Genomic DNA, 15337 nt, shown 5'->3' with positions numbered 1-15337 from the left:
AATACTGCCAGTTTATGATATTGATACTTTAGAGAGAGTTCAGAGAAGGACTACTTGACTGGTTCATGGATTGCAGGATAAAACTTACCAGGAAAGGTTAAAGGATCTTAACATGTATAGCTTGGAGGAAAGACGAGATAGTTCTTATCTGCCGTCACATTTTATGTTTCTATGTTCCTATGTTTCTATGTTTATCTCCTATCAGTGCATGTTTTGTTACTTTTAGGAGCACTGGATATGTTTTCTTTCTGCTTTTTATTGGCCAATTTAGCTTTCTACCTTTTTCACTGTCATACTGGAGCGCAGTGAGAGGACACTGAAAACAAAACTAATTTAATAAAGTAGTACGTGCCCCAGCGTGTATACAGAGAGTGCTGATGAACTCACTCCTACTGAGAGAGCCAAATTATTCTCTCTAGTCCAAATAAATAATTTATAAAAGTGTGGTCCACTGGAACCTATTGAAATCAGGCAGTAGACAAAAAAAGAGCGTTTTAAAAGACCCAGAGGGTTATCAGTCCTCTTGTCCGATATGGAGTTGACTCCCACCCACCAAAATAGATCCACGGTTGAGCAGAGCCTGCAAGCTGTGTTAGTAAATATTATGTTTCTTTAAACTGTTTTCCACATGTTTGGCTCACTTAGTAAATAAATCTAAGTGTAAGTGTTTTTTTGATATAATATAAATTTTTATTAATCAGAAACCTGCGCAATGAAATATACAATACATCTTAAAACAGCATTAACACCCAGCACTCCCAAGCAACCAAGTCCTGCTGAATCTTCAGAGCAGAGACTGGGCCCCTTAAAACAGCATTAACACCCAGCACTCCCAAGCAACCAAGTCCTGCTGAATCTTCAGAGCAGAGACTGGGCCCCTTAAAACAGCATTAACACCCAGCACTCCCAAGCAACCAAGTCCTGCTGAATCTTCAGAGCAGAGACTGGGCCCCTTAAAACAGCATTAACACCCAGCACTCCCAAGCAACCAAGTCCTGCTGAATCTTCAGAGCAGAGACTGGGCCCCTTAAAACAGCATTAACACCCAGCACTCCCAAGCAACCAAGTCCTGCTGAATCTACAGAGCAGAGACTGGGCCCCTTAAAACAGCATTAACACCCAGCACTCCCAAGCAACCAAGTCCTGCTGAATCTTCAGAGCAGAGACTGGGCCCCTTAAAACAGCATTAACACCCAGCACTCCCAAGCAACCAAGTCCTGCTGAATCTTCTGAGCAGAGGTATCATCTCTGGAAGATCTACTCAAGAATACCTGTATTACTATCACTACTTAATTGATACCTATATCTCCCATCCCGATCTTCTGTTTTTGTTTTGCTTAAAGCTGGTGTGATCATGTCATTTTATGTTCATTCTTTAAGACTTTTTGTTAATTGTTTGTTTACCTAGTGTTACTACTCACTGATAATCTTGTAAATTTATGTTCATGGTTTATGACTTTCACCTATCTGATCCTTCCTATCTTTTTATCCCAAATGTTATCTCCTTTTAGTTTTTCATCTCTAATTAATTACCTCAATAGCCCCATGTCTCCCCACCCATAATAGTGTGTTTTATTTCTTTTTTTTTTCTAACCTCAGACCTTATATTTCAGACTGGGCCCCTTAAAACAGCATTAACACCCAGCACTCCCAAGCAACCAAGTCCTGCTGAATCTTCAGAGCAGAGGTATCATCTCTGGAAGATTGCCCCCTACCCTACCCTACCCTACCCTCCCCTCCCCACCCCACCCCATGGTCGACAACTTACTTATAGATAGTGCACATCAGCTGGTTTCCTTAACACACCAATCAAATCACTAAACCTCTCCTCACCTGAATTTATTTAACACACTGCATCAGTGGCGGCTCTAGACTTTGTGAGGCCTTAGGCGAAACTCAAACATGAGGCCCCCACTAACACCTAAAGTTAAAAATAGGGGTTGCATTGTGTGTATAAGGTGCTGTTGTTGTATTTAAGGACGAGCTTGCAGCGCTGTATACAGAGAGCTAGTCTCTGTATTCATTGTTCAGAGGCTTGCAGTGTAGCGGCTCCCTGTGCCGCCGCATTATGATCTCTATGACTGTAGTTATGGCATAATATGCAAACTAACTTAATTTGCAATAAACAAATTTAATTAGCAATTATGCCAATCGTTTATACATGACTGAGGAGTATGGTTACATAGCCTTGCAGTCGAGTATACATAAGTGCCGGTGTATGTATATATGAGTGTATCTGGCATTGTCTACCTATGTGTGACAGGGTTTGGTGTGAGTGTTGCACAGTTGGAGTACTGGATGTAAGGGTTTATGTAATAGGGTGAGTGTGGCAGGGTGAAGGGGGTGAGTGGGACAGTGCAAGAGAAGGTGAGTCTGACAGGGTTGATGGGGGGGTTAATGCAATAGGGTAGGTGTGGCAAAGCAAGGAGTATTGTATGGTTGCAGTGGGTGAGAGTGACAGGATTTAGGAGGGGTTATGTAAGTTTGGCTGGGTGTAGGGGGCGGCAGTGTGTGGGGTCTGAAAGTGTTTGGGAATGGTGATAGTGTATGTGAAGGGGGTGTCAGTGTGTGTGGTAATGATAGGGTACGTGTGGGGAATGACAAGGTGTGCGGTGGAAGGCTGTGACAGTGCGTGTGTGTGGGAAGGCTGTGATTGAGTGGGTGTGGGGTGACAGGGTAGAGGAGCTGTGAGAGGGTAGGAGACTTTGACAGGACAAGGGGTAGTGGGGGGGGCTGGAGCAGGGGGTGGTGGGGCAGGTGGTGGTAGGGGGGCTGTGACAGGGTAGTGGGGTGGTACGAGGACAGTAGGAGGGGAGAGGGTGGCTGGGGCAGAGCGTGGTAGGGTTCCCCTGGGGCAGGGGGGTTATGACAAAGCACGGGTGGTAGGACGGCAGTGACACGGTATGGGGTGGTAGGGTGGCTGTGACAGGGGGTTGCAGGAGGGCAGTGACAGGGTACGGGGTGGTAGGGAGCAGAAGGTGGTAGGGTGGCTGTGACAGGGCAGGGGATGGTAGGGGGCATAGGATGGTAGGAGGGCAGAGGGTGGTAGGAGTACAGTGACAGGGTAGTGGGGTGGTAGGAGGGCAGAGGGTGGCTGGGGCAGAGGGTGGTAGGAGGACAGTGACAGGGTAGTGGGGTGGTAGGAGGGCAGAGAGTGGCTGGGGCAGAGGGTGGCTTGGGCAGGGGGTGGTAGGAGGGCAGTGACAGGGTACAGGTAGTAGGGAGCAGAGGTTGGTAGGGTGGCTGTGACAGGGCAGGGGATGGTAGGGGGCATAGGATGGTAGGAGGGCAGAGGGTGGTAGGGTGGCTGTGGCAGGGGGTGGTAAGAGGGCAGAGGGTGGCTGGGGCAGTGGGTGGCTGGGGCAGTGGTGGTAGGGTGGCTGGGGCAGTGGTGGTGGGGTGGCTGGGGCAGAGGGTGGCTGGGGCAGTGGTGGTGGAGTGGTTGGGGCAGTGGTGGTGGCTGGGGCAGTGGTGGTGGGGTGGCTGGGGTAGTGGGTGGTTGGGGCAGTGGTGGGGTGGCTAGGGCAGTGGTGGTGGGGTGGCTGGGGTAGTGGGTGGTTGGGCAGTGGTGGTGGGGTGACTGGGGCAGAGGGTGGTAGGAGGGCAGGGTGGGGAGCAGAGGCATAAATACCTTAGGATCCCTGGTGGTCCAGGGGGCGGCCAGGCTGTTTCCCTGGTGGTCCGGTGGGCTCCCTTTACGGTCTGCAGCTCCGCCGGGTGCAGAGCTGCAGACCACATGGTAAGTTTAGTCTCGCGATCTCAGCCAGTCAGAGCGTTGCCGTGGTAACCCGCGGCAACGCTCTGATTGGCTGAGATCACGAGACCCACTCAGTCTGCAGCTCTGCGCTCGGCGGAGCTGCAGACAGGCTGGCTCTCCCGGGCAGGCATAGGAGGAGCCTCGCACCCGGCGGCATTAAGGGCAAGCCGCCGGGCGCCCTCCTGTGTCGGGTCCTCGGTCTCTGACCGAGGACCCGACCTGTCACACTGCCCTAAGGCAATTTAGGCGGCCGTGAGGCCCCCATCAGCGCGAGGCCTTAGGCGGCCGCCTAAATCGCCTAATTAGAGAGCCGCCTCTGCACTGCATCCTTACATTGGTTTAATCACTCATTGATATTTGTGTGTTTGTATATATGATCTACATATCTATATAATACACATTTTTTCTAATGTTCTCCCTTCTATTTTTCACTTTAACACTAACTTCTCTCATCACTAAAATATCCCTATCCTTTCACTCACCTGTCCCTAGCAACACCATAATTACTTCCACCTTACTCCCCTCCCCTCTCTATTCATCCCATGCACTCTACACATACCTTTCCAGCCTATCTCCACCAACTCCTCCCAAATCCTCTACATACATACCCTCCTACAAAACTTTCAAATCCTACTCCCACCTTCACTTCCTTTCTATCCTTCTGCTCCTAGCTGCTGGTGATGTCACTCCTAACCCCGGCCCCCTCGCAACAAACTCAGCACATACTAACCCAAGGATCCACACTAATCTCATACCCATCTCATGTTCCTCTAAATCCTCCTTCAATACTGCCCTCTGGAACGCACGCTCTGTTTGCAATATAACTAAATCCACTGCTGTCCATGACTTCTTCATCTCTCGTTCTATAGATTTACTAGCCATAACAGAAACCTGGCTCTCCCCCTCTGACACTGCCACCCCTGCATCTTTGTCCTTCGGTGGTCTCCAACTTACCCACAACCCAAGAAACTCTGAATGTAAAGGTGGTGGTGTTGGGTTTCTCCTCTCCCCTCACTGCTCTTTTAAACCTCTTCCCACCCCCCCTTCTCTCTCTTTCCCATCATTTGAAATACACTCAATTCGCCTTTTCAAACCCTTCTCTGCTAACATTGCTGTTATTTACCGTCCCCCTGGTTCCCCTCTTCTCTTCCTTGACCACTTTGCTGCCTGGCTACCCTATTTCCTCTCTTCTAACATTCCATCCCTAATTCTCGGGGACTTCAATATTCCTATAAACCCACCTTTGACCTCTGCAGCCACTAAACTACTTTCAATTACTTCCTCCCTCGGGCTATCGCAGTGGGCAAATTCTCCCACCCATGTAGCTGGCAATACCCTTGACCTAATCTTCACTTATGCATGTACAGTATCTAATATCTGCAACACTCCATATCCACTCTCTGATCACCACCTCTTATCATTTGCTCTCACATACCCCCTCACCCAAAAACCTCAGCCTAACCCCCCTCAACTCAGGAGGGACCTTAATTCTCTTGATCTCCAACAGTTGTCAGCTGACATTGATTCACAACTGCTGTCCATCCCTTCCCTCTCCTGTCCTTCACAGGCCATCTCCATATATAACTCTACTCTTACATCTGCCTTGAACACTGCAGCGCCACTCCAAACAAGCACCTCGAGGAGGACCCGCCCCCAACCATGGCATACTAAATCAACGCGCTACCTGCAAAGATGCTCCAGTTGTGCTGAACGCTCCTGGAGGAAGTCTCGTACACAATCAGACTTTCTCCATTATAGATTCATATTGTGTTCATACAGTGCAGCCCTTGCCCTTGCCAAACAGTCCTATTTTTCCGCTCTCATTAGTTCATGTTCCCGCAACCCCAGGCGTCTCTTTCACACCTTTAATTCTCTTCTTCGCCCTGCTGTGGCCACCCCCAAAACTAACCTTACTGCTGATAACTTTGCATGTTACTTCACGGACAAGATTGAACAGCTAAGGAAAGAATTCTCCCCTCCTTGCCTTTCTGTTTCTCAATCACACATAGATCATGCCTTTCCTACCCTTCAGACATTCTCCCCAGCTACTGACCAAGAGGTGGCTGCTCTTCTTTGCTCCTCTCGCCCCACCACTTGCCCGCTCGATCCTGTCCCATCTCACCTTATTAGATCTCTCTCCACTTGTCTCGTGCCTTCTCTAACACACATCTTCAACTGCTCGCTCTCTTCTGGCATCGTCCCTGCTGACCTTAAACATGCCACTGTAGTACCTATACTAAAAAAAAATCCCTCGACCCATCCACCCCCTCTAACTACCATCCCATATCCCTGCTCCCTTTTTCCTCAAAGCTTCTGGAAAGACTTGTCTTTACCCGTGTGTCTCATTTCCTCAATTCCAACTCTCTCCTTGACCCCCTTCAATCTGGCTTCCGCCCTCTCCACTCTACAGAGACTGCCCTTATCAAAGTTACTAACGACCTAATCACAGCTAAATACAAAGGCCACTACTCCATACTAATTCTTCTTGACCTCTCAGCGGCCTTTGACACCGTTGATCATGCTCTCCTTCTTCAAACTCTTCAATCACTTTGTCTCTGTGACTCTGTCCTCTCATGGTTTTCCTCTTATCTCTCCTAACGCTCATTCAGTGTCTCCTTTTCTAATGATACCTCCTCCCCTTGCCCTGTCTCGGTTGGAGTTCCCCAAGGCTCCGTCCTTGGTCCCCTTCTATTTTCTCTTTATACTGCCTCTCTTGGCAAACTTATTACCTCTTTTGGATTTCACTACCACCTGTACGCTGATGACACCCAGCTATATCTCTCCTCCCCGGACCTCTCCCCTGCCGTCCTGCAACGTGTCACTGCTTGCCTTTCTTCCATCTCTGACTGGATGTCATCCCGCTTTCTGAAACTCAATCTCTCAAAAACTGAGCTCCTTGTCTTTCCTCCTCCTAATACTGATCCTCCTCTTTCGCTCTCCCTCCAAGTTTGTGGTACCAACATCAGTCCATCCTTGCAAGCGCGCTGTCTTGGCGTCATACTTGACTCTGGTCTCAACTTTGAGCCTCACATCCAGCATGTTGCCAAATCCGGTAGATTCCATCTTAAAAACATAGCCCTCATCCGCCCCTTTCTTGCACCAGATACTACCAAGGAGCTTGTCCATGCTCTAGTAATTTCCCGCATGGATTATTGTAACCCTCTCCTGATTGGTCTTCCCAATAGCTGTACTGCACCTTTACAGTCCGTAATGAATGCTGCTGCTAGATTGATTTTCCTCTCTAGTCGTTTCTCTCACACCTCACCCCTCTGCCAGTCCTTACATTGGCTTCCTGTATGCTATAGGAGTCAATTCAAGGTACTAACTCACACCTATAAAGCACTGAACAACTCTAGCCCCTCTTATATCTCCTCACAGATCCATAGGTATGTCCCTTCTCGGTCTCTCCGTTCTGCCCGTGACCACCTCCTGTCCGTTGTCCGCACTCGTACGGCCAACTCGCGCTTGCAGGACTTCTCACGGGCGGCTCCCTTCCTACGGAATAGCCTGCCTACCGCCATCAGACTCTCCCCTAGTCTTGCATCTTTTAAGAAGTGCCTTAAAACCCATCTCTTTAGGAAAGCTTATGGCCTCCAAGACTAACCCTTACCTCACATACCTGTCTCTTGCCCTCTCCTAAAGGGCAGCCCACCTTATTTGATTGTAAATTCCTGTCCTAATGTGTTTTACACCCCACCTCCTATAGAATGTAAGCTCGTTTGAGCAGGGTCCTCTTCAACCTATTGTTCCTGTAAGTTTATTTGTAATTGTCCTATTTATAGTTAAATCCCCCTCTCATAATATTGTAAAGCGCTACGGAATCTGTTGGCGCTATATAAATGGCAATAATAAATAAATAAATAAATCTGACCTACCATGGTTACATTTTTTCTGTTTTCACATTTTTGTTTCCTTTTATATCGACATGCTTATCTGTCATCTCTGTTTTGACTCTTTCTTCTTCTGTCTTCTACTCAATCTGATAAGTTCCACTTGTAGTGTGCATTCCTGTCTATTTAGCATTAAACTGCTATGACCAATATTCACATTAATGTCCCACATCTTTAAAGGGTCACTACAAGTACCATCACCACTTCAGTGATTTCACTTGGTCATGGTTCCTATAGTCTATATGTGTAGCATCTTGCTGTGAAATGTTCTACGAACTGAGCTTAAACCCTTGTCTGACGAAAGTATAACTTCACCCCCAGGCAGCCTCATGGGGTGTCATCAACCGGCCCAGAACAAGATTTTATGGGCTGACATTTGTCATTTTTGTGCATATTCCTGCTTATGTCTGCTGATGCTATAAGCCAACGACAGAGTGGCAGGATCAACATTGGGTTAATGCAGCTCTGCATTAATAAACGTTCCTACATAAGAGACTTGGGCCCCACCGAACATAGTAAGAGGATAAACCTGAAAGCAGTTTGCCCCATTACTGGGCAACAGTGCCAGGGTGCTCCTCCCACCATAACCACTACAGTGGACAGTAGTGGCTATAATGGTTGGAGTAACCCTTAAGCTTATCTCTTTTAAATTATATCTGTATCAGAAAATGTTTTTTGTTATGAACACTTCTTTCCACTTTCCTTCTTTACCAGAATAAGGTTTTATACAAAAAAAAAATAATAATAATCATTAAGTAGTAATCTAAGTGAACAATTAGGATCTTTATTCGAATAATTAGACGTTCAACAACCACACAAATTGGTCTCTCATCATAAAAAGGATAAAAGGTGCAGGAAAGCAAATAACATACAAAAATATATGGAGTTCAGCTTAATTAAAGGTTTGATTGGTGATGTGAGATATAGACAGAAAAAGGAGGTAAAATAATATAATAACAATTAGAGGTACCTCTATTCAAGATGTATAAAAATAGACAATGTGAGAATTTTGTAGGCATTTGTAGTAATTAGGCATGTTCTTTATTTGGAGAAGTTCATTAACTGAACTATTTTTTTTTCCACTTAAACTAATGATATTAAAAATGGACAGTTACAAAAAAAAAAAATACATAGAAACATTGTACTAAATGGTACTAGATTATTAGATTTCATACTGAGATATGAAGGAGAATGCGATTTGGTCCTTAGCTTTCGTCAAAACATACATCAAGGGTTTTAACATCCTCTGCAGGATTCTATATCCCTTATAGTTGTTACTACGCAAACCAGTATTCCTTCTATAACTCTGTTTTTCAGCTCGAAAAATAATTTTACTTGAAATATAAGCATTAACATTGCACCCAAAGACCGAAATTGTGCGCTACCCTAGGCTTAAAGCAATCTATTTTTCCTAAATGTTTTTATGGGAATCTTTTAATGATAATCCATGTTGCAGGTAAGTAGCTTTTCCCCATTATGACTGGGTTCATCTTAAATTCATAAAATTTTAAATTCTTATCGATTGATTGGGAGAAGCAGCAACAACCGTGGTAAATGCAGCATGGGCCAAAATTCAGAGTACGGTTTGAGGAGTCAAAATCTTTTTATTAATGAACCAATTTTAATGATATTTCATTCAATGAATGCTTAACAATGAATAAAGACAGGAAGTCTAGTGCTTCCGGTAATGTTAATAGGCAGCTAGGACAACCCAAGCAAGAGTCTCTTCTTTCTGGTAGTAGGTAAGAAGCAAAATGAAGAAAGAGGGACGCAGTGCCTTGTGAGTGTCTACTGATCCAGATGGTGCACAGTACTCAGTAAAAGAGCAGTTACCACCCAAGCGCTACTATTTGAAGCTGATCAGAAGCTCCAAAAAACTGTAAGTGCATTTCTATATTTTCTTTACTAAGTATAAGTACCTCCTATACTATATTGTGTCTCCTGCTCTTTTACATGCACTGAGCACTAGTGATGTACCAAACTGTTCGCCGGCGAACCAAAAAATCTTTAAAACCCAAAAACTTTTTTCACTGTTATAGATTGAATAGCAGTTACTTGTCTTCAAGCGGGTGTGTCAGGCCTACAGCATGTACTCTGCCAACCTCTGCGAGTGCACATTGCCACTCTTATCTGGTGTCGCAATAGATTGCATTTAAAAACCAAAAAACTTTTTTCACTGTTATAGATTGAATAGCAGTTAGTTGTCTTCAAACGGGTGTCAGGCCTACAGCGTGTACCCTGCCAACCTCTGCCACTGCACAGTGCCACTCATATCTGGTCTCACAGTAGCTTGCACGCATAGTACCACTAATCCAAAAAAAAAAATGACAGGCAGAGGCAGGCCACCCCGCAGGGGCCGTCGTGGTCGTGGTGCTGTGATTCCCTTTTGCCCTAGAATAATGCCCAATTTTCAGAGGCCACGTACCCTGAACTTGAAAAGTTCTGAGGACATAGTTGACTGGCTAACACAGGACACCCAATCTTCTACAGCTTCCGCTCGGAACTTTGACGCACCATCCTCCTCCAGCTTAGCTTCGGGCACCTCTCAAGATACCACTCACCCGCCTGCCGCCACCACCAACACTAGCACCACAGCCGTTTCACTTTATCTGTCAGAGGAGTTATTTACACATCCGTTTGAAGAAATGAGTGATGCTCAACCATTATTGCCAGAGGATGTAGATAACAGGGATATGTCTCAGTCAGGCAGCATTACACACATGGACGTACGGTGTGATGATGATGATGTTGTACCCGCTGCTGCTTCCTTTGCTGAGTTGTCTACAAGTGAAGTGGTTGATGATGACGATGCGTCCATGGATGTCACGTGGGTGCCCGCTCGGCAAGAAGAAGAACAGGGCGAAAGTTCAGATGGGAAGACAGAGAGGAGGAGGAGATGAGTTGGAAGCAGGGGGAGGTCGTCGCAAGGAACTAGTGGCACAGTCAGACAGCATGCATCGGCACCCGGGGTCAGCCCGACAGCATGCCAATCAATGCATGATGTGTACACCACCAGAATGCCGTCATTGCAGAGCACAGCAGTGTGGCATTTTTTTGTGTGTCTGCCTCTGACAACAGCGATGCCATTTGCAACCTGTGCCAAAAGAAACTGAGTCGTGGGAAGTTCAACACCCACCTAGGTACAACTGCTTTGTGTAGGCACGTGATCGCACATCACAAACGCCTATGGGATCAACACATGAGTACAAGCAGCAAACAAACTCAAAGCCGCCATCCTCCTCCTGGTCCAGCATCTTCAGCCACGTCAACCACTGCTGTCCTGACTTGCTTGAAAGCAGAGAGTCACCGGACAAGCACTCCTGTCCGCCCTGAACGCACAGGTGGAAAAGTGGCTGACTCGACAGCAACTGGATATCGGCAAAGTGGTTTGTGTCAACTGAACTAATTTGTTGGCTGCATTGAAGTTCGGCAAGTTGACACATGTGCCGTGCATGGCACATGTGTGTAATCTGATCGTACAACGCTTTGTGCATAAGTACACAGGCTTACAGGACAGGCCAGGAAGATGTGTGGCCATTTCAGGCGTTCCTACACGGCCATGGCGCACTTTTGCAGATATCCAGCGGCGAAACAACATACCAGTGAGGCGCTTGATTTGCGACAGCCCGACACGTTGGAATTCAACACTCCTAATGTTCGACCGCCTGCTCCAACAAGAAAAAGCCGTTAACGACTATTTGTATGACCGGGGTGCTAGGACAGCCTCTGGGGAGCTGGGAATTTTTTTGCCACGTTACTGGACGCTCATGCGCAATGCCTGTAGGCTCATGCGTCCTTTTGAGGATGTGACAAACCTAGTCAGTCGCACCGAAGGCACCATCAGCGACATCATACCATTTGTTTTCTTCCTGGAGCGTGCCCTGCGAAGAGTGCTGGATCAGGCCGTAGATGAGCGTGAAGAGGAAGAGGAAGAGTTGTGGTTACCATCACCACCAGAAACAGCCTTATCAGCATTGCTTGCTGGACCTGCGGCAACGCTGGAAGAGGATTGTGAGGAAGAGGAGTCAGAGGAGGAAGGTGGCTTTGAGGAGGAGGAGGAAGACCAACCACAACAGTCATCCCAGGGTGCTCGTTGTCACCTATCTGGTACCCGTGGTGTTGTACGTGGCAGGGGGGAAGAACATACCTTCAGTGAGATCACTGAGGATGAGGAACGGGACATGAGTAGCTCGGCATCCAACCTTGTGCACATGGGGTCTTTCATGCTGTCGTGCCTGTTAAGGGACCCTCGTATAAAAAGGCTGAAGGAGAACGACCTGTACTGGGTGTCCACGCTACTAGACCCCTGGTATAAGCAGAAAGTGGCTGAAATGTTACCAAATTACAACAAGTCGGAAAGGATGCAGCATTTGCAAAATAAATTAAAAAGTATGCTTTACACAGCGTATAAGGGTCACAACACAACAGGAATCTAACAGGGGAAGAGGTGAAAGTAATCCTCCTCCTCCCACGACCACGCCGGCAAGGACAGGACGCTTTAAAGACGTGTTGTTGATGGAGGACATGCAGAGCTTTTTAACCCCTTAAGGACCAAACTTCTGGAATAAAAGGGAATCATGACATGTCACACATGTCATGTGTCCTTAAGGGGTTAAGTCCTATGCATCGCCACAGCCCTTCGGGATCCACCCTCAGAGAACGACTCGACCGACAGGTAGCAGACTACCTCGCCTTAACTGCAGATATCGACACTCTGAGGAGCGATGGACCCCTTGACTACTGGGTGTGCAGGATTGACCTGTGGCCTGAGCTATCCCAATTCGTGATAGAACTTCTGGCGTGCCCCGCTTCAAGTGTCCTGTCAGAAATGACCTTCAGTGCAGCAGGAGGTATTGTCACTGAGAAGAGAAGTCGTCTAGGTCAAAAAAGTCTAGATTACCTCACCTTTATTAAGATGAATGAGGGATGGATCCCGAAGGGACTGACAGTGGGCGATACATTTGACTAAAAAAGGCCTGATGAGATGAGCTGCCTTTGGCTAAAAATGGTGACCCTATGTAGGAGGAACAGTCCCTATTCTGCTCTGTGTCAGTGTGTATCAGGGTCCCTGAGGACAGGTGTCAATCCATATCTGCCAAGTGACCCTATGTAGGGGGAACAGTCCCTATTCTGCTCTGTGTCAGTGTGTATCAGGGTCCTTGAGGACAGATGTCAATCCATATCTGCCAAGTGACCCTATGTAGGGGGAACAGTCCTATTCTGCTCTGTGTCAGTGTGTATCAGGGTCTCTGAGGACAGGTGTCAATCCATATGTCAAGGTGTCAATCCATATGCCAAGGTGTCAATATGTCATATGTCAGGTGTCAATCCATATCCATTGTGATTTAGGAATGTTAGGTGATTTATGCCCTTTATGGATTAAAACCAGACTCTGCATCAACTGTGTAATTTTCCATGGAAATTTTGCCATGGATCACTCTCCGACATGCCACAGTCCAGGTGTTATTCCCCTTGAAACAACTTTTCCATCACTATTATGGCCAGAAAGAGTCCCTGTGGGTTTTAAAATTCGCCTGCCCATTGAAGTCAATGGCGGTTCGCCCGGGTCGCGAACGTTTGCGGAAGTTCGCGTTCACCGTTCGCGAACCGAAAATTTCATGTTCGCGACATCACTACTGAGCACCATCTGGATCAGAAGACCCTCACAAGGCACAATGACCCTCTTTCTTCATAATAAATGCTTAATGTATGGAGATTTGTTTAACTCGGTACGGAAGATGACATAATTTATATGAACTTCATTTGCCGCCTTGAAAAGTCGGACCATGTTGATTGCATTGTTTATAACATTAATGTTTGAGGCTCTAGCACTCGAATTTCTGCACGGACATTCTCGTTGAGCTGCTCAGTTGTACACGGTTTGTTCACTCCTTCAGATATCCCCACAGGAAGTAATCGGGAGATGAATGGTCAGGCGGACAATTTATATGGGAATTTCTTGAAACAATCCGCCTGCCGAACAGTTGTCTCTGTTTGAAAATACAATTCCACAATTTTTTTTTTCCTTTGTGAAATTACCCATGATTAATTTTCCCAACACTCCGTTATAATATGTACCCGCAACAACCAAAAAATGGAACTACTAAAAATGACGTTATTTACCTGTCAAATAACCTGTCTGACTTTTGGCGCACCCTACACAAGTACTTTATATTTTTGAATAGGTATGTGTCAGGGATCTTACCTGGAGTGGGAGTCCGGCAGGCAGAGTTAAGGCACCCTTTGCAATTCGGCACAGACCGAGGGGACTCAGGACAGAAATCCCCAAGTGTGTGACACAGTGCACTGGGGCTGAAATAACCAGTGCTTCCTGGAACGCAGTACAGACAAGGGAAATCCAGAAGAGTAGTCGGTAACAGAATCAGAAGTCAGGGCTGGCGGCAATCAGGCAAAAACAGTAGACGAGCAGGAGATCAAAACCAGGAGTCAGATAAACATCAGTGAAACCAAACGGAACAGGAAACACGATCTGACAACGAGGACCAGACTTGCGGGGTTTAAATAGGAAGACTCAGCCAATAATCATGGAACCAGGAACAGGTGTGCAAATCCCAGGCAAACAGGCTCAGACTACAGGATACCAAGAATATGTAGAAACAGTCAAAGATGCGTGGAGCCCAATGTAAGGATCCTGACTGGGATGCAGGCAACTCAGGTTCAATCCCAGCCAGACCCAAATACACAATATTGTGTAAAACCCACTGATGATCCTGACATTACCCCCCCTTCAAAGACGCCGTAGGCGAGAAGAGGAAGGCAAGTACGAGCCAGGAGGTTACTTTTTAGTTTTCTTGGTTTTAGTAGTACTTGTAGGAGTGGAGGCCATAGCTATTAGGGCCTTTTCAAAAACTTCCAAGTCCTCCTTCCGGACTAGAGTCCCATTAGAGGCATAGGTACAACCAGCAGGAGGGACTTCCTTGATAGGACTTGTAGTGGTTGTGGTGCTTGCCTTCCTAGAAGCAGACTCTTTAGTGGAAATAGCGATCTCGGGTTCTTTCGTAACTGATTCCAGCACATCCTCAGGAGCAACAACTGTAGAAGACGGAGGATTGTTCAAAGTGGTCAAGCAAGGACAGACAGCATGTTGGCAGACAGGTCTCATAGGATATGCCGGAGTAGTACCCAGACGGAGAACCCGAGGCCTAGAAGGACGAATGGGACAAAAGGAGATTAAATGCCCTCTCTCCCCACAGTAAAAACACAGTCCATGCGCCACCCTTCTTGCCCTTTCTTGAGATGACTGACGGCACCTAACCAGTCCAATCTCCATGGGTTCTTCCACCTCGCTGCCAGATGTATAGGATGTTTCAGGCATTTCAGGAGACTTGGGAGTGGTAGGGTTAGTAGTAACATCAGTCCGAGTGAAAGGAGTAGTGTAAACCATTTCCAGTCCGGGTTGCAATATATGGGAAGCAACAGTAGGTGTTCTCTGTACATAGGACTTTTGTGTCTTGTTGCATTGTAGCCCCAGGGACCGAATAAAGGACTCCCAGGAATCCAGGACTGGGCTTTTGGTGAGTAACAATTGGTGGGCCCAAATCTTAAGGTGCCCCGACAATAAGGTAATTGCTGTCCTCACTTTAATGGCATCTGTGGCATAGGTAAGTGGTCTCAAGAAAAACAGGACCTCGCAGTCAACCTTGAAGGTGTCAAACTTAGACCGGATCCC

The sequence above is a fragment of the Pelobates fuscus genome, chromosome 13 (genome assembly GCF_036172605.1).
Source record: "Pelobates fuscus isolate aPelFus1 chromosome 13, aPelFus1.pri, whole genome shotgun sequence".
In the NCBI taxonomy this organism is placed as follows: Eukaryota; Metazoa; Chordata; class Amphibia; order Anura; family Pelobatidae; genus Pelobates; species Pelobates fuscus.
The sequence above is the reverse complement of the archived record's forward strand: the minus strand, read 5'-3'. Positions refer to the sequence as shown.